The sequence below is a fragment of the Thamnophis elegans genome, chromosome 10, assembly GCF_009769535.1.
Source record: "Thamnophis elegans isolate rThaEle1 chromosome 10, rThaEle1.pri, whole genome shotgun sequence".
Classification (NCBI taxonomy): domain Eukaryota; kingdom Metazoa; phylum Chordata; class Lepidosauria; order Squamata; family Colubridae; genus Thamnophis; species Thamnophis elegans.
In genome coordinates, this window is record NC_045550.1 from 7,694,509 (window position 1) to 7,709,407 (window position 14,899).

A 14,899-nucleotide genomic window follows, 5' to 3' on the forward strand; every position below is an offset into this window, starting at 1 on the left:
AGCTTGAACACAAAGAGACTGGCAGAAAATGGGGGATTGGGAAGACTTCCCTGAAGCAACTTGCGATTTTCCCTGCAAGGTTCTCCACTGACTTTCTCCCTGCAAGCTTTCCAGGAAGGAGATTGCGAGACCAAACTTACCGCCATGCTCCTATCAACCACAGTCACATGTTCCCCATTGATTTTTTCCTTGCATCCTTCCCAGGCTTCACGTTGATTTGTGGGAAGGTAGCAGTGAATATTGTAAAGGAGGATCACATGTCATCATTTTAGAGATATTTCCTTACCTAAACAGAGAAACAAAATCACCAGCAAAAAAAATGGTGAGAGTGGGAGCAACGTCTGACTTTCTGTCAGCTTCCTTGCTAAATTTCCTTGTAGGAAGCTTGCAGTGAGTGTTGGATATCTTCCTTCCTTCCTTTCCTCTTTCCTTTCCTCCTTCCTTCCTTCCTCCTTCCTTCCCTCCTTCCTTTCATCCTTCCTTCCTCCCTGTTTTCTTCCTTTCTTCTTTCTTTTTTTCCTTTCTTCCTCCCTCCCTCCTTACTTCTCTTTCTTTCCCAGCAGCAGATAAGTGACTGCCACTGGGTGGGTAGGAAGCAAGGGATTATGTGACTGGCTGGGAAACTGTCATGGAACATATGATGATCAGATAGCTACAACAGCAGCCCAGTAATGCTAAATCAGCCACAATTTCCCCAAATTTTATTCCCTAGGGCCGTGATGGTGAACATATAGCTCGTGCCCACAGAGAGGGCACATGCCCACTCTGTGGGCATGAGCTCTGTCAACAACTGGTCTTTGGGTTTCTGGCACTCCAGCACATGCGAAGACCAGCTGGCCAGTGCACATGTGTGCACCGGAAACCAGAAGATCAGGTGGATGGTGCATGCATGCACACTGGCCAATTGGTCTTCAGGTTTCCAGAGCTCCAACATGCACACATGCATTCTGATTTGGGCACTCAATGCCGAAACGGTTCACCATCTCTGGCCTAGGAAGTAATTTGTCTTCTCATGCTGTCATTCCATTTGAGATACTTATTTTCAGTGGTGGGTTTCAAAAATTGTTTGAACCTACTCTGTGGGTGTGGCCTCCTTTGTGAGAGTGGCTTGCCGCCCATGTGACCGGATGGGAGTGGCTTGCTACCCATGTGACCGGATATGAAGATGCCGATGACACTTGTCAGAACCACCTTAAATTACCTCACACACAGCACTGGCATGCATAAGAATATGATGAAAACTTGTTTTTAAAAGGCATCTTTGATTTGCGTTAAAACATCTTCAACACACACAATGTTCTGATTGCACCACAAACGCAGTAGTCATCCTTACCTTTCACAGAGGCACTGAGTTTTATAAATAGGAGCATGATAGTGTAGAATAATCATATCCAAGGACCAGTGGTGGGTTTCAAAAAATTTTGGAACCTCTTCTGTAAGTGTGGCCTGCTTTCCGGGTCCACTGGTGGGACCTCTTCTAACCGGTTTGGTAGATTTGACGAACCGGTTCTACTGAATAAGTGCGAACTGGTAGGAACCCACCTCTGCTTATTTTGATAAAGTTTTGCCTATGATGCACTGTTTCAGGCAGTTAAAGGTTAGGGAGAGTTTTAGTGGTATGTCTATAGATGTATAAACTGCCTTTAAATTTTGCTCCCAAAGAAATAGACATGGGACTGCAGCTTAATTTATATTGTGCCCTGTACAGACCCCAAAGATATTAGAGATAGTAGAAACATCAGATATATTCTTTAATTCTTACAGTAAAAAAAATGTGAAACCGTAGAGCATTGGGGGAGAATTTATTTGTGGCATGTCCTTCAGTTTGACCTCTGTGAGGTCACATTATCCCTGCACTATCCATTAACCTACATAAAACCCTGAATGAATAGTAGACCTTTATTGAAAGGTTAAATACTGAAAATTGTATTTTCCTGAGAAAACAAGCAGAAAACATAAAGTGACACAAAAGGTAATATTCAGAACTCATCCTATGACCCCATTACCCATGTATCATTTGTGCAATAGCCCACATGAGTTGCATAAAGTTCACTGTTATCTTTTAGAGTATACTACAGAGAAGTCAGTGACTCCTCGATCTGTTACTACTGTAACACGCTCTACATGGGGCTGCCCCTGAAAAGTGTTCGGAGACTACAATTGGTCCAGAATGCACCCGCGCGAGCGATACTGGGTGTACCGAGATACACCCATGTTACACCCATCCTCCGCGAGCTGCACTGGCTCACTATCGGTCTCCGAACGCGCTTCAAGGTGCTGGTTATCACCTTTAAAGCCCTACATGGCTTAGGACCCGGATATCTACGAGACCGCCTTCTGCCACACACCTCCCAGCATCCGATAAGATCACACAGGATGGGTCTTCTCCAGGTGCCATCGACTAGACAATGTCATCTGGCGGCTCCTCGGGGACAGACCTTCTCTGTAGCTGCCCCGGCCCTATGGAACGATCTACCCCCAGAGATCCGGACTCTCCCCATTCTCTTGGCCTTCTGAAAGTCTACTAAGACCTGGCTATTCCGGCAGGCCTGGGGCTGTTGACCTCATAAATGAGGTCCAGCCCCACTAAGGTTGAGTGTATGATGTGCCTTTTAACTTGCTTCTTCTTCTATTTTAAATTTTTTAGTATTCTTTTTAGAGCTGTTTTTATGTAAGCCGCCCGGAGTCCTTCGGGATTGGGCAGCATATAAATTCATTAAACTTTAACTTGTCATTGAAATATTGATAAAATACATTAATATGATTTAACGGCATAACAGAGAGCCAATTTGATGTAGTACTTAAGCCACCAGACTAGAAACCAGGAGGCAGAATTGGAAGGGACCCTCTTCTAGTCCAATCCCCTGATCAAGCAGTATACCATATACCATTTCAGACAAATGACTGTCCAGTGTAATGCAGCATCCACAACTTCTGAAGGCAAGCTGCTCCACTGGTTAATTGTTCTCATTGTCAGGGAATTTCTCCTTATTTCTAGGCTGGTCCTCTCCCTGATTACTTTCCATCCATGCTTCTTGTCCTGCCTTGGAGTGCTTTGGAAGATAAGTTGATCCCCTCTTCTTTGTAGAAGCCCTTCAAATATTGGAACGCTGCTATCATATTACTCCTAACACTGGTAGTTCTGCACCCACAAGCGCTCTACATGGGGCTGCCCTTGAAGAGTGTTCGAAGGCTTCAGTTAGTCCAGAACGCAGCCGCGCGAGCGATTGTGGGTGCACCCAGGTACACCCACGACACACCTATCCTCCGCGAGCTGCACTGGCTACCCATTAGTCTCCGGACCCGCTTTAAGGTGCTGGTCGTCACCTATAAAGCCCTACATGGCATCGGACCTGGGTACCTGAGAGACCGCCTCCTGCCGATTACCTCCCATAGACCGATTAGATCTCACAGGTTAGGTCTCCTCCAGATTCCATCTGCCAGCCAATGTCGGCTGGTGACTCCCTGGGGGAGAGCCTTCTCTGTTGCAGCTCCAGCCCTCTGGAACGATCTCCCTGTGGAGATCCGGACCCTTACTACCCTCCCGGCCTTCCACAAAGCCACCAAGTCCTGGCTGCTCCAGCAGGCCGGGGGGCTTGTGAAATATCCAGCCCCACAGTAACTGTGAATGTTGTGTATTTTAAAGTGTTGTTTTGTTTATTTATCCCCTTCCCTTGTTTATTGTAAGCCGCCCGGAGTCCTTCGGGAGTGGGCGGCATACAAGACCAATAAACTCAAACTCAAACTTTTGGGCACAAAGCTAGCCTCATAACTTTGGGATAGTGACTTTCTCTCAGTCTTAGGTAGAAGGCGAACAATTTCTGAAAACCTTGCCCAGAAAAACTGCAACATTTGGTCCAGAAAGACTCCAGGTATCAGACACAATTGAATATAGATGGAAGACAAAAAAAATGGCATACTGTAAATAATCTATGGGGGGATTCATTTTTGCACCCAATCATTTATCAATCCTCCTAAGGGAAACGCACTGCAGAAACAATATGAAAATTCTGAATTTTCACCAGGAAAAATCCTGCTTAATATTAAGGGAAGCTTCTCCATGTGTTATTTTTAAAGAAGAATCAAGATGGTAAAAGGAATACATTTTCAAAAGATTAAAAGTGACAAGGCACTGACTGATAGTTCCCCAAATTAGCTTGGATCTAAAATAAAATACCCAGGTAATAAATGGTACTTGAAGTATAAATTATGCTATGCATTCCCGCATGAGTTGATTTCATAAAGAAAAAGTGTTATACCACGGCTGATACATTCATTGTACTATTGAGGAATAAGGAAATATTGGGAAATGTGATATTTTTAAAATACTGTTTTTCCTCCTGTTTTGGCTATATTGCCTTTCTAGTTTAAAAGTTGTACATTTATCATGCTGAAATTAAGAAAATGTTATTAGTATGCCTAATTATTTTATTGGAAGGAAAAGCCTCTAGATAGAAAAGCATATCTCTTGACTTTGGATTGTGTAAAAGGATCACAATCATTTTTGCTAACAGTAGGCAGCATTGCCCTATTCTAAGAAAGCCCTGGGTACTTGCCCTAAAGTCTTCCATAACAAAATTATATTCTCTCTCTTCCTCTGTCTCACACACACACACACACACACACACACACACACAATGGAGCAGTCTATACAACTTAAGGCACACAAGCACAAATCATATGATGCATATTTTACATTACAGTTCCTAAAGCTATTGTTCAGCTATATATCTGTACATAGCAAAGTAACAGTTTTCACATTTTCCTTTCATCTGTTTTCCTTTTCTATTTTCTGAGTAGACCCAAAGAACAAAAATTGATTTTAAGTAATACAGGCAATTTAATGAATTAATTATCAGATCATTCATCAAAAATTAAGAAATTGTTCTCAATAAATAATACTAGAAAAGCCAAATTGTACAATCAAAGAATCGCTCAGTTAATACTTTGGAAGGGATTACCATCATTATTGGGGAATCTTGTTATAGCTTGCTATATCTAACCATAGCTGTGCTGGTTGTATTGCATTGTATTGTATTTTATTATTTTTATGCCGCCCTTCTCCGGGAGGACTCAGGGCGGCGAACAATTCAAGGGGGAAAAAAGGGGGAACATAAAAAGACAAGATACAAATAATAAAAGTAGACAACAGTCGCACAACCATGTCGAGAGGGGAGGGAACTCATCACCCCCAGGCCTGCTGGCAAAGCCAGGTTTTGACGGCTTTTCGGAAGGCCTGGAGAGAGGTGAGGGTCCAAATCCCTGCGGGGAGTTCATTCCAGAGGCCCGGAGCTGCCACAGAGAAGGCCCTCCCCCAGGTAATAGCCAGATGGCCACCGGTTCCTTTTTATTTTCAACAAACTTCATTAAAAGGCCCTCTCCCCCTCCCCCAGGGGAGGGCCTTCTCTGTGGCTGCTCTGGCCCTCTGGAACAATCTCCCCGCGGAGATCCGGACCCTCACCACCCTCCAGGCTGTCCGCAAAGCCACGAAGACCTGGTTGTTTCGGCAGGCCTGGGGCTGATGGATTTCCAGCCCCACTTGAAATGTTGTGACTGTTGTTGTTTTTTACTCTGTTTGTCTTTTGTCCTATTTGTACCCCCTTCCCCCCCCCCTTTGGTTGTTAGCCACCCCGAGTCCCTCGGGAGTGGGGCAGCATACAAATTAAATAAACATTCCAAACATATTGCGATTTGGTTACTCATATACACTTCCTTAATTGTGGAGTATCTACACTCAATATCCCACACTCAATAGCATTGAAGATGTTACCCTGTTAGGTAATGAAAAGACTGCTAGCAAAAAAAAACCAGCTCAGGGAACATAAAGGATGCTGCAGTTGAACCTTGAACTACAGATAGTTTCTTCTATACATTTCTTAACTGTTGCTGAATTAGCAAAGCTAAAAACGAAGGATTTGTAGTGAAAAATTCACACTTGCTATGTAAAGAGCCGAGGTGGCGCAGTGGTTAAATGCAGCACTGCAGGCTACTTCAGCTGACTGCAGTCCTGCAGTTCGGCTGTTCAAATCTCACCGGCTCAGGGTTGACTCAGCCTTCCATCCTTCCGAGGTGGGTGAAATGAGGACCCAGACTGTGGGGGCAATATGCTGACTCTGTAAACCGCTTAGAGAGGGCTGAAAGCCCTATGAAGCAGTATATAAGTCTAACTGCTATTGCTATTGCTAATTGAAACATATTGTAAGTTTGAAAATTCTGAAATGTTGGTGGATTGTTTGTTTTATATATTTCATAATAGGGGAAATATGGTACAATTCTGGAGATCGAACAAATAGAACAAACTTTCCTTAGCAACAGAGGAAGAATCAATGAATGCACAGACTTCTTCATTGCTATCAAATCCCTATTTAACAAATCCTAGTTGTAAATTGGATTCTAACTGGTACATGTCAAAGCTACCATGATTAATTATGTGCATAATTATTAGGCTGCCTATTGCTGCTCCCAGAACAGGGCAGTACTGCTCTCGATTATTAGCAAATTAATTCCAAACACATTAACTGCATGCCTGATCAGTTGTAGTGACATTTAATTTCAAAATAGAGGTATTTTGGCTGACCAATGGCTACTCCATTCCTTAGGTTGCTGCTGTTCTTCCATGTCACCAACTGCAGTCTAATAATTACCACCAAATACAGTCTCATTCACTATTCTTCCTTCTACTTTTTCCTCTCCGGTTAACACACAGGTTGAATTTTTTTTTTCTTTCACAACAATCAATACACATTCCACTTGGTCCCTATTTCTCCTACCTGCTTAATTACTCTCACACAATTTTTAAAAAAAAACCTTTAAAAGCCCCCCATCTTTCTTCTTAAGGTACTGTAAATATAGTTAGGACTTTTGTAAATATTGGATACATCTTCGGGCGGGAGGGATATCCCTTATACTCTTTATCCAACAAGTTCCCTGCAATATTTGTTCAAAGCAACTTTATCATATTGATCAAGTGTGCCTCTTCAATCAATTTGAAAGCAAAGTTTATTGCCTCAGAAATTGAGGGTTGTTAATCCATTATTTCCTGCTGTTATTACAAAGTTATCTTTCTCTATTTCTATGGTGTTTTTTCTTTTTCCTTTTTGCTGTTATGTAAGAGAGCTTATATCTACAATATAGTAGAACACTGTAATCAGATAAGTAATGAAGTAATAGCTACCAATGGTGACATTGAGAGTACTTGAAAGAGTGCAGGGAAGAATAACAAAGATGATTAGGGGACTGGAGGCTAAAACATAAAGAACAGTTGCTAAAATTGGGTATGTCTAGTTTAATGAAAAGAAGGACTATGGGTGACATGGTAGTAGTGTTCCAATATCTCAGAGGTTGCAACAAAGAAGAGGGAGTCAAGCTATTCTCAAAAGCATGAAACAATGGATGGAACTAATCAAGGAGAGAAGCAACCTAGAACTAAGGAGAAATTTCCTGACAGTTAGAACAATTAATCAGTGCCTCCAGAAGTTGTGAATGTTCCAAAAGTGGAAGTTTTTAAGAAGAGATTGGGCGTTGGTCCTTATCTTATAGGCTCATTCTCTGTGATGTAAAGACAGCAACCGGGCTGGGTTGCTCTGTCCAGTAACCAATTGGTCTGAGTCTACACTTGTGATGTCATCGAGCCCTGGTGACTCCTCCCAGTTTAGACGAAGTGGACTGGAGACTCAAGTGAGAATTGTAAAAACAAAAAGATAACTGCCAAATTGCATACTCTCCCCTCCGCACAAAAATGTTCTGTTTAGATTGATTTAAACTAGGGTGGGAATGGCTGTTTCCACGTCACAGAGCGTATTGGCTTTGCTGGCTGAGGAACTCTGGGAGTTGAAGTCCACAGGTCTTAAAGTTGCCAAGGTTGGAGACCACTGGACTAGAAGACCTCCAAGGTCCCTTTTCCAAGTCTGTTATTCTGTTCTGTTCAGTCCTCAGGATCTTGTATTTTCAGGCTGAAAGCAACTAATCTAGTGAAAATCAATAATTAATAATTCTACTTACTTAGTACACCTTACTTATTTAGTAAACCTCTGTGGTTAGGATTTAGCAACAAAAAAGGCTAATTTTAAGGAACAGAACCTTATTCTTCAAAGTCTCAAAACTGCAATATTTGTTCTATTCGCTTTTGTTTCACTTTGTACTTGATTCTCCTAGCCATCATATTTATATACAAACACTTTCTCTGTGCCCATCTGTATTCCATTGCCTCAAATCCTTTAATCATTCACTTTCTTTATCTTTGGGCTCTTAGAGAGAGCTTTTTACCAGATTTGTCAACAATTCTCATTTCTATATTAGCAATCAGGATATAATTAGATGTTATGAGCATAATTATACTTTAGAGCTATGTTCGTTTTTAGGAAACATTTTAAGTACATTTCATTTTTTAAAAAACCCTTTTTTTTTTTAATGGAACCATTATTTTTACCTATCCTTTTGAATCCCAGGTAGTGTCCGATATGTGGATGCTCCGCTATATAAAATACATCACTCGCACCTTAGCATAGTGAAAGCTAGGAATTGTTCTCTTGATGTACTCATTTTACACAGAGAAGGAAGGACAAAGACAGAATCGGCTCTAACCCTATTTAAATGCTAAATGGACCACAGCACTGATAGATCTCATTGCCAAATTGTGATATGAGTAGGCGATCAGGGGCTATATTTTACACTGATCTACTTTCTTCCACTGGGTTCGATCCCCAGTTAAGAAAGAAGCTGACCTTGTCAGCTGAAGAGCTGACAGTCTGGGTTCAAGCTCTGAGCCCTGTGCAACGGGATGAGCTCCCGTTATCTGCGATTTGAAAGCATGCAAAATGCAAACAGATTAATAGGTACCACTGTGGTGGGATGGTAACAGCATTCTGTGCTCCTTTGGCATATAGCCGAGGTGGCACAGTGGTTAGGTTGCAGTACTGCAGGCCACTTCAGCTGACTGCTATCTGAAGTTCAGCGGTTCTAATCTCACCGGCTCAGGGTTGACTCAGCCTTCCATCCTTCCGAGGTGGGTGAAATGAGGACCCAGACTGTGGGGGCGATATGCTGACTCTGTAAACTGCTTAGAGAGGGCTGAAAGCCCTATGAAGCGGTATATAATAGCAATAGCAATAGCAGTTAGACATATACCACTTCATAGGGCTTTCAGCCCTCTCTAAGCGGTTTACAGAGTCAGCATATCGCCCCCACAGTCTGGGTCCTCATTTCACCCACCTCGGAGGATGGAAGGCTGAGTCAACCTTGAGCCGGTGAGATTTGAACCACCGAACTGCAGATAACAGTCAGCTGAAGTAGCCTGCAGTGCTGCACTCTAACCACTGCGCCATCTCGGCTCTTAAGTCTAACTGCTATTGCTATTGCTATATGACTACCAAAATCAGAGGTGAGTTCGTACCAGTTCGGACCTGTTGAGTAGGTAGTAACTCAGCCTGTCATGCCCCTGGACCAGTTCTATCGGTCGTGCTATGGGCGGCACCATCTCTTATTTTGCTTCTGCGCATGTGCATGCACACTACTGCCCATGCACGCATAGCGCGCATCAAGCCCACACTCGCGCAAATCACATTCCTGAGCAAACCGGCAGTGGAAGACGTTGGAACCCACCCCTGACTGAAATCATCTTCAGACAACATTGGCTCCCATGGCTATGAAACCGAGATGAGTATCGCACTCTAGACTCAGATGCAGCTGATAGGGAAACTTCCATCGTTTTACTTTCTTCTATCTCAATGAGGCAGGTATGAGGAAGAGCCTCAAGGAAAGTGATGCTGAAGAATATTATAAGGAGCCTAAGGATGAGCTTGCAAAGGTTAACTTACCATATTTTTGGAGTATAAGACGCACCTATTTCCCTCAAAAAAAAAGGCTGAAAATCTGGGTGCGTCTTATACACTGAATACAGCATTTTTGTCTCCAAAAATCAAAATGGCCGTGCATAACCTTTGGGAGGCTTTGGGAGTGCTCCTGGGGGCTGGGGAGGGCAGAAATGAGTGAAAATGGGCCTTTTTTGCTCAATCCCAGCCCCCAGGAGCAGTCTATAAGCTTCCTAAAAGCTATGCATGCCCCCCCATTTTTGCTCATTTTTGGGGACCCCACTCCCCCAGGAGCACTCTACAAGTCTCCTAAAGGCTATTCATGGCCTTTTGGGGGGGGGGGAAATAACAGGCCCATTTTTGCAAAAAAAAAAAAAAAAATGGGCCGTTTTTGGGAGGTCTGCAAAGTGCAAAAACTTTTTTTTTTAATTTGCCTCTTCAAAATCTTGGTGCGTCTTTTACTCCGAAAATATATATTTTGCCAGGTTTTTTTTTTTAGATTACGGTGTTCGTGAACCAATATGTTTTGGTTCTATGTATTACTTGTTATATATTACATAGGATAATTCGGTATGATTCTCGTTTTAACTTGGTCTTATTCATTTTTTCTCTATTCTTAATAGTTTTACTTTTAGAGCTTTAATATTACTAGTAGAACGACAAAGCCACTGCGAGTTGCAGGTTGTGGCAGGTGACCAATTGGATCAGGCCTCCATGCCTTTGAACTTCTACTTGGAACAGCCATTTCATGGCCTGTCAGTCAGTCAGTTCTCTGGAGTATTTTCCCATTCTGGTTAGCTCAAATGTGTCAGATGAACCGAGGAATATTTTGGTAAGATTTAATAAGATCACAATTGGCATTTTCACTCTCAGTTTTTGGAGTTGCACAGCAACTCAGTGTGAATACCACCAAAACACAACATGACTTCCCTTCTAAATCACACAGCTGCACATTTTTCGTGATATCCTTATATCTGTGAAGAAGGGAAGAAAACATCTGCTCCTTTTTCAGGAGGCAAAAATCCCTTATATTCAAGTATGTTTGGGAGTGGAGTAAGCAAGCAATTGGCCAGCACCTTTATTGAACCATGTGACTGATGACTTAGGGAGAGGGGAAAAACTTTCTCTTTTAATTAGATGAAAATTGTGGGAACTTTCAGAGTCAATTTTCACCAGTTGGGCCAATATAATGTATCCAATAAAAAAAATTAAGGAATCTACCTGCCATGGAACTTTGCTTTCAATGGGTGCATTATTGGAACACTCTTCCAATGAAGATATCTATGCCCTCAATGGTATAGCAATGCATTAAAGTAGATACTAATAGAAACATCTCTTTAGGAGGGGCAAAACCAGCTTGTTTGGCCCATTTTTATTTAAAATAACATACGACACACTTTACATACTATATAGCTATAGGAAATTATGCTTCAGTATTCACACCTCTCCAAATTATATATTATAATTAAGGATAATTAGTCATACATCAAGCTGCTGTCAACACTATCTACCTTCAACAAATAATTTATTTCAAATGTTCCTTCCCACAAAATTCATGCTTTTTCCTACACAGAATGACTTCTGCTTAAACAAGAAGTATAGGATGAGAGTTATATATAAAGTAGCACATATTGAATCAGTGAGAGAGTTATTTTAATTCTCTAACTATTAATAATAAAGCACTGGCAGTTTACTTTTATGGTTTTAAATTTAATGTATTGTAATAGCAATTTCTATCTTATATTTATTTTCTACTTGGAATAATAGCATATAACTTATGCGTTATTCATTCCAATATCCATTCCAATTTAAATATCTTTTTTCCCATCCATCTATGCTATTCTTTCCCTTTCTTCTGGTCTCACAAGTAGCTAGCTATCTAACCTACACACAGCAAAAGCAATACATTAAACATTTATAAAAGCATTGCCTGTGCATGGATTTAATTGAAAGGGAATATTGCATATGATAAGATTAGGCTACCTTACATGTCTTATTAAAATGAATATCAAGCTTGGGGTTGCCTCATTCAATTTTGGATACTAATGAAGTAACCATAAGCATAAGAAAGGAAATTGAATTTTCTACTTAAGGAACTTCCAATAAAGCCACGGATGTTACTGAGTTCAGATTCTCAAAAACTAAGATAAGTGTCTATAAAATAGCTTGCAAGCTTTGTTCTCTACCATTGACTTAAAACCAAGGAGATAAATAACTAACCAAATAGCAGCATAAATACGAGGACAAAGCATTTCCTCTGCTTATCATATGCCCTAAATACTAATTGTATTTATCTCCTGTGCCATATTTTGAAGCCAATCGTACTTCTCAATGAGCCTTCGTAGGAAGTTATAATGTAAAATGTTATGACACACCAGGAGAAATTCATCCGGCTGTTTGTGTGGCAAGTGCATTACTTTTCATATATATTCTCCATTATGTGTCTGCCTACTCTCTTGTAATCTCTTCCTCTCCAATCTCTCTTTTTTATGAATGGTGTAGAGAAAAGGGTTAGACAAAGGAAGGACTCACTGCAGACATTGTTTGCTTGTTTTTTTTCTTCCTTCCTCCCCCTTCACGGAGTGGAGAGATTGGAAAGAGTTTCAAAGTTTACGTTTCAAAGTTTAATAGCATTTGTATGCCGCCCAATCCCGTGGGACTCCGGGCGACTAACAATACAAATCAAAAAGAATAGAGGAAAGAAGAGATAGATTTAAAAACACACCATGCACTCCATTCCAAGTGGGGCTGGACCATATTTTGGGGTCAACAGCCCCAGGCCTGCCGAAACAGCCAGGTTTTAGTGGCCTTACGGAAGGCCGAGAGAGTGGGAAGGGTCCAGATCTCTGCGGGGAGATCATTCCACAGGGCCGGAGCAGCTACAGAGAAAGACATCCCCTGAGTAGTCACCAACCGGCATTGCCGGGTCGACGGTACCCGGAGGAGGCCCAATCTGTGTGATGTTATAAGTCATTGGGGGGTATGTGGCAGGAGGCGGTCCCGTAGGTATCCAGGTCCTAAGCCATGTAGAGCTTTAAAGGTAACAACCAGCACCTTGAAGCGCATTCGGAGACCGATGGGAAGCCAGTGCAGCTCGCGGAGGATAGATGTAACATATCGCTCACGCGGCTGCATTCTGGACCAATTGTAGTCTCCGAACACTCTTCAGGGGCAGCCCCAAGTAAAGCTTAGAGGTGACGAGAGCATGAGTGACCATTTGAAGTGCCTCCCGGTCCAGGTAGGGCCGCAACTGGTGCACCAGGCTGAGATGGATTATAAGAGAGTAAGCAGGTGCACAATCGGCTACACACCAGGCTGTCTGCATAGTAAGCATTACTTTTTTGTGTCTATTTCTCATTGTGTTCCTGCTTGATCTCTTATAATCCTTTCCTCTGCAATGAATGTAAATAAAAACATAAATTTCTTGTTAATTATCCCAGCATCATTCTGAGAAATAACTAGGAATTAAACGAAAGCTGAAGATGTAAAACTGAGAAGTCTCACAATAGGTAGGCACTGTTGCAGTTATATGATTTTGCTCTTAGTAACTGCTTCACTTAGCAATGGATTTGCCAGTTCCTGGTCACCAAATGGGGTTTATCCACATAATTAATGTCAATAGAGAGAGAGCCGAGAGAACAGAGAGCCGAGGTGGCGCAGTGGTTAGGGTGCAGTACTGCAGGCCACTTCAGCTGACTGCTATCTGCAGTTCAGCGGTTCAAATCTCACCGGCTCAAGGTTGACTCAGCCTTCCATCCTTCCGAGGTGGGTGAAATGAGGATTGTTGGGGGCAATATGCTGACTCTGTAAACCGCTTAGAGAGGGCTGAAAGCCCTATGAAGCGGTATATAAGTCTAACTGCTATTGCTATTGTTAATAAATGTAGTTTTAGCTTTCCTGTGCATCTGATTTTCTCATCTGGTCTAACTAGATGACCTGGGCTGACTGGCAAATGGCTGCTTCAGGCTGCTGAACTGGAGATCCCTGAAAGCATAGTAATAATTATTTCATTCACAATCATTGTTACCTTATCAATTCCAGGGGACAAAAGTGATTCGTCTGTGGCTCACCTCATTTGCAGAATAATGTAACTCCCTTGGCTTCTGTGCACCATGACTGGAGAAGTTACTGTAGGTTACTATGCCTTGAAAACCAAAATGCCATGGGCTATTTCAGACACTGGAGATCAAGGTAAAAATTAAAAATAACTTCAGTGTACCTTGATACCACAATCAAAGCGTGCCAAAAGCAAGCCTATCAAAAGAAAGAGTACTGAATACGTACACCAATATTTTGTACTACATGTTAATGAAGCAAACAACTAGTTACTCACGCCCTTGTCACCTCAAGGCTGGATTACTGCAATGCGCTCTACATGGGGCTACCCTTAAAAAGTGTTCGGAGACTGCAGCTAGTCCAGAATGCAGCCGCGCGAGCGATATTGGGTGTACCGAGGTACACCCATGTTACACCTGTCTTCTGTGAACTGCACTGGCTACCAATTGGTCTCCGGACGCAATTCAAGGTGTTGGTTATTACCTTTAAAGCCCTACATGGCTTAGGGCCAGCGTATCTGTGTCTACTGCCACATGCCTCCCAACGGCCGGTGAGATCCCACTGGGTGGGCCTCCTTCAGATGCCATCAGCCAGACAATGTCGACTGGCGGCTCCCTGGAGGAGAGCCTTCTCTGTGGCTGCTCCGACCCTTTGGAACGAACTACCCCCAGAGATCCGGACCCTACCCACTCTCATGGCCTTCAGAAAAGCTGTTAAAACCTGGCTATTCCAGCAGGCCTGGGGCTGTTGACCTCACTGTTGAGGTCCAGCTCAGCCCAATCAGAACGAATGCATGTGTGGTGATTTTAAATCTGTCTTTTATTTATTTTTTCTTTATTATTATTTTTTCTCTTTTCTTTTTGTAAGCTGCCCAGAGTCCTTCGGGATTGGGCGGCCTATAAATTTTATTAATAAATAAATAAATAAACTTGCCTGTTCACAGCAGCTATCATATCAGTGTAGCTAGCAGAAATACTTAGGGTCTTTTGCTAAAGGAAGAAGCTGTAAACAGAGATGCTCCTACCTCTTGAAGC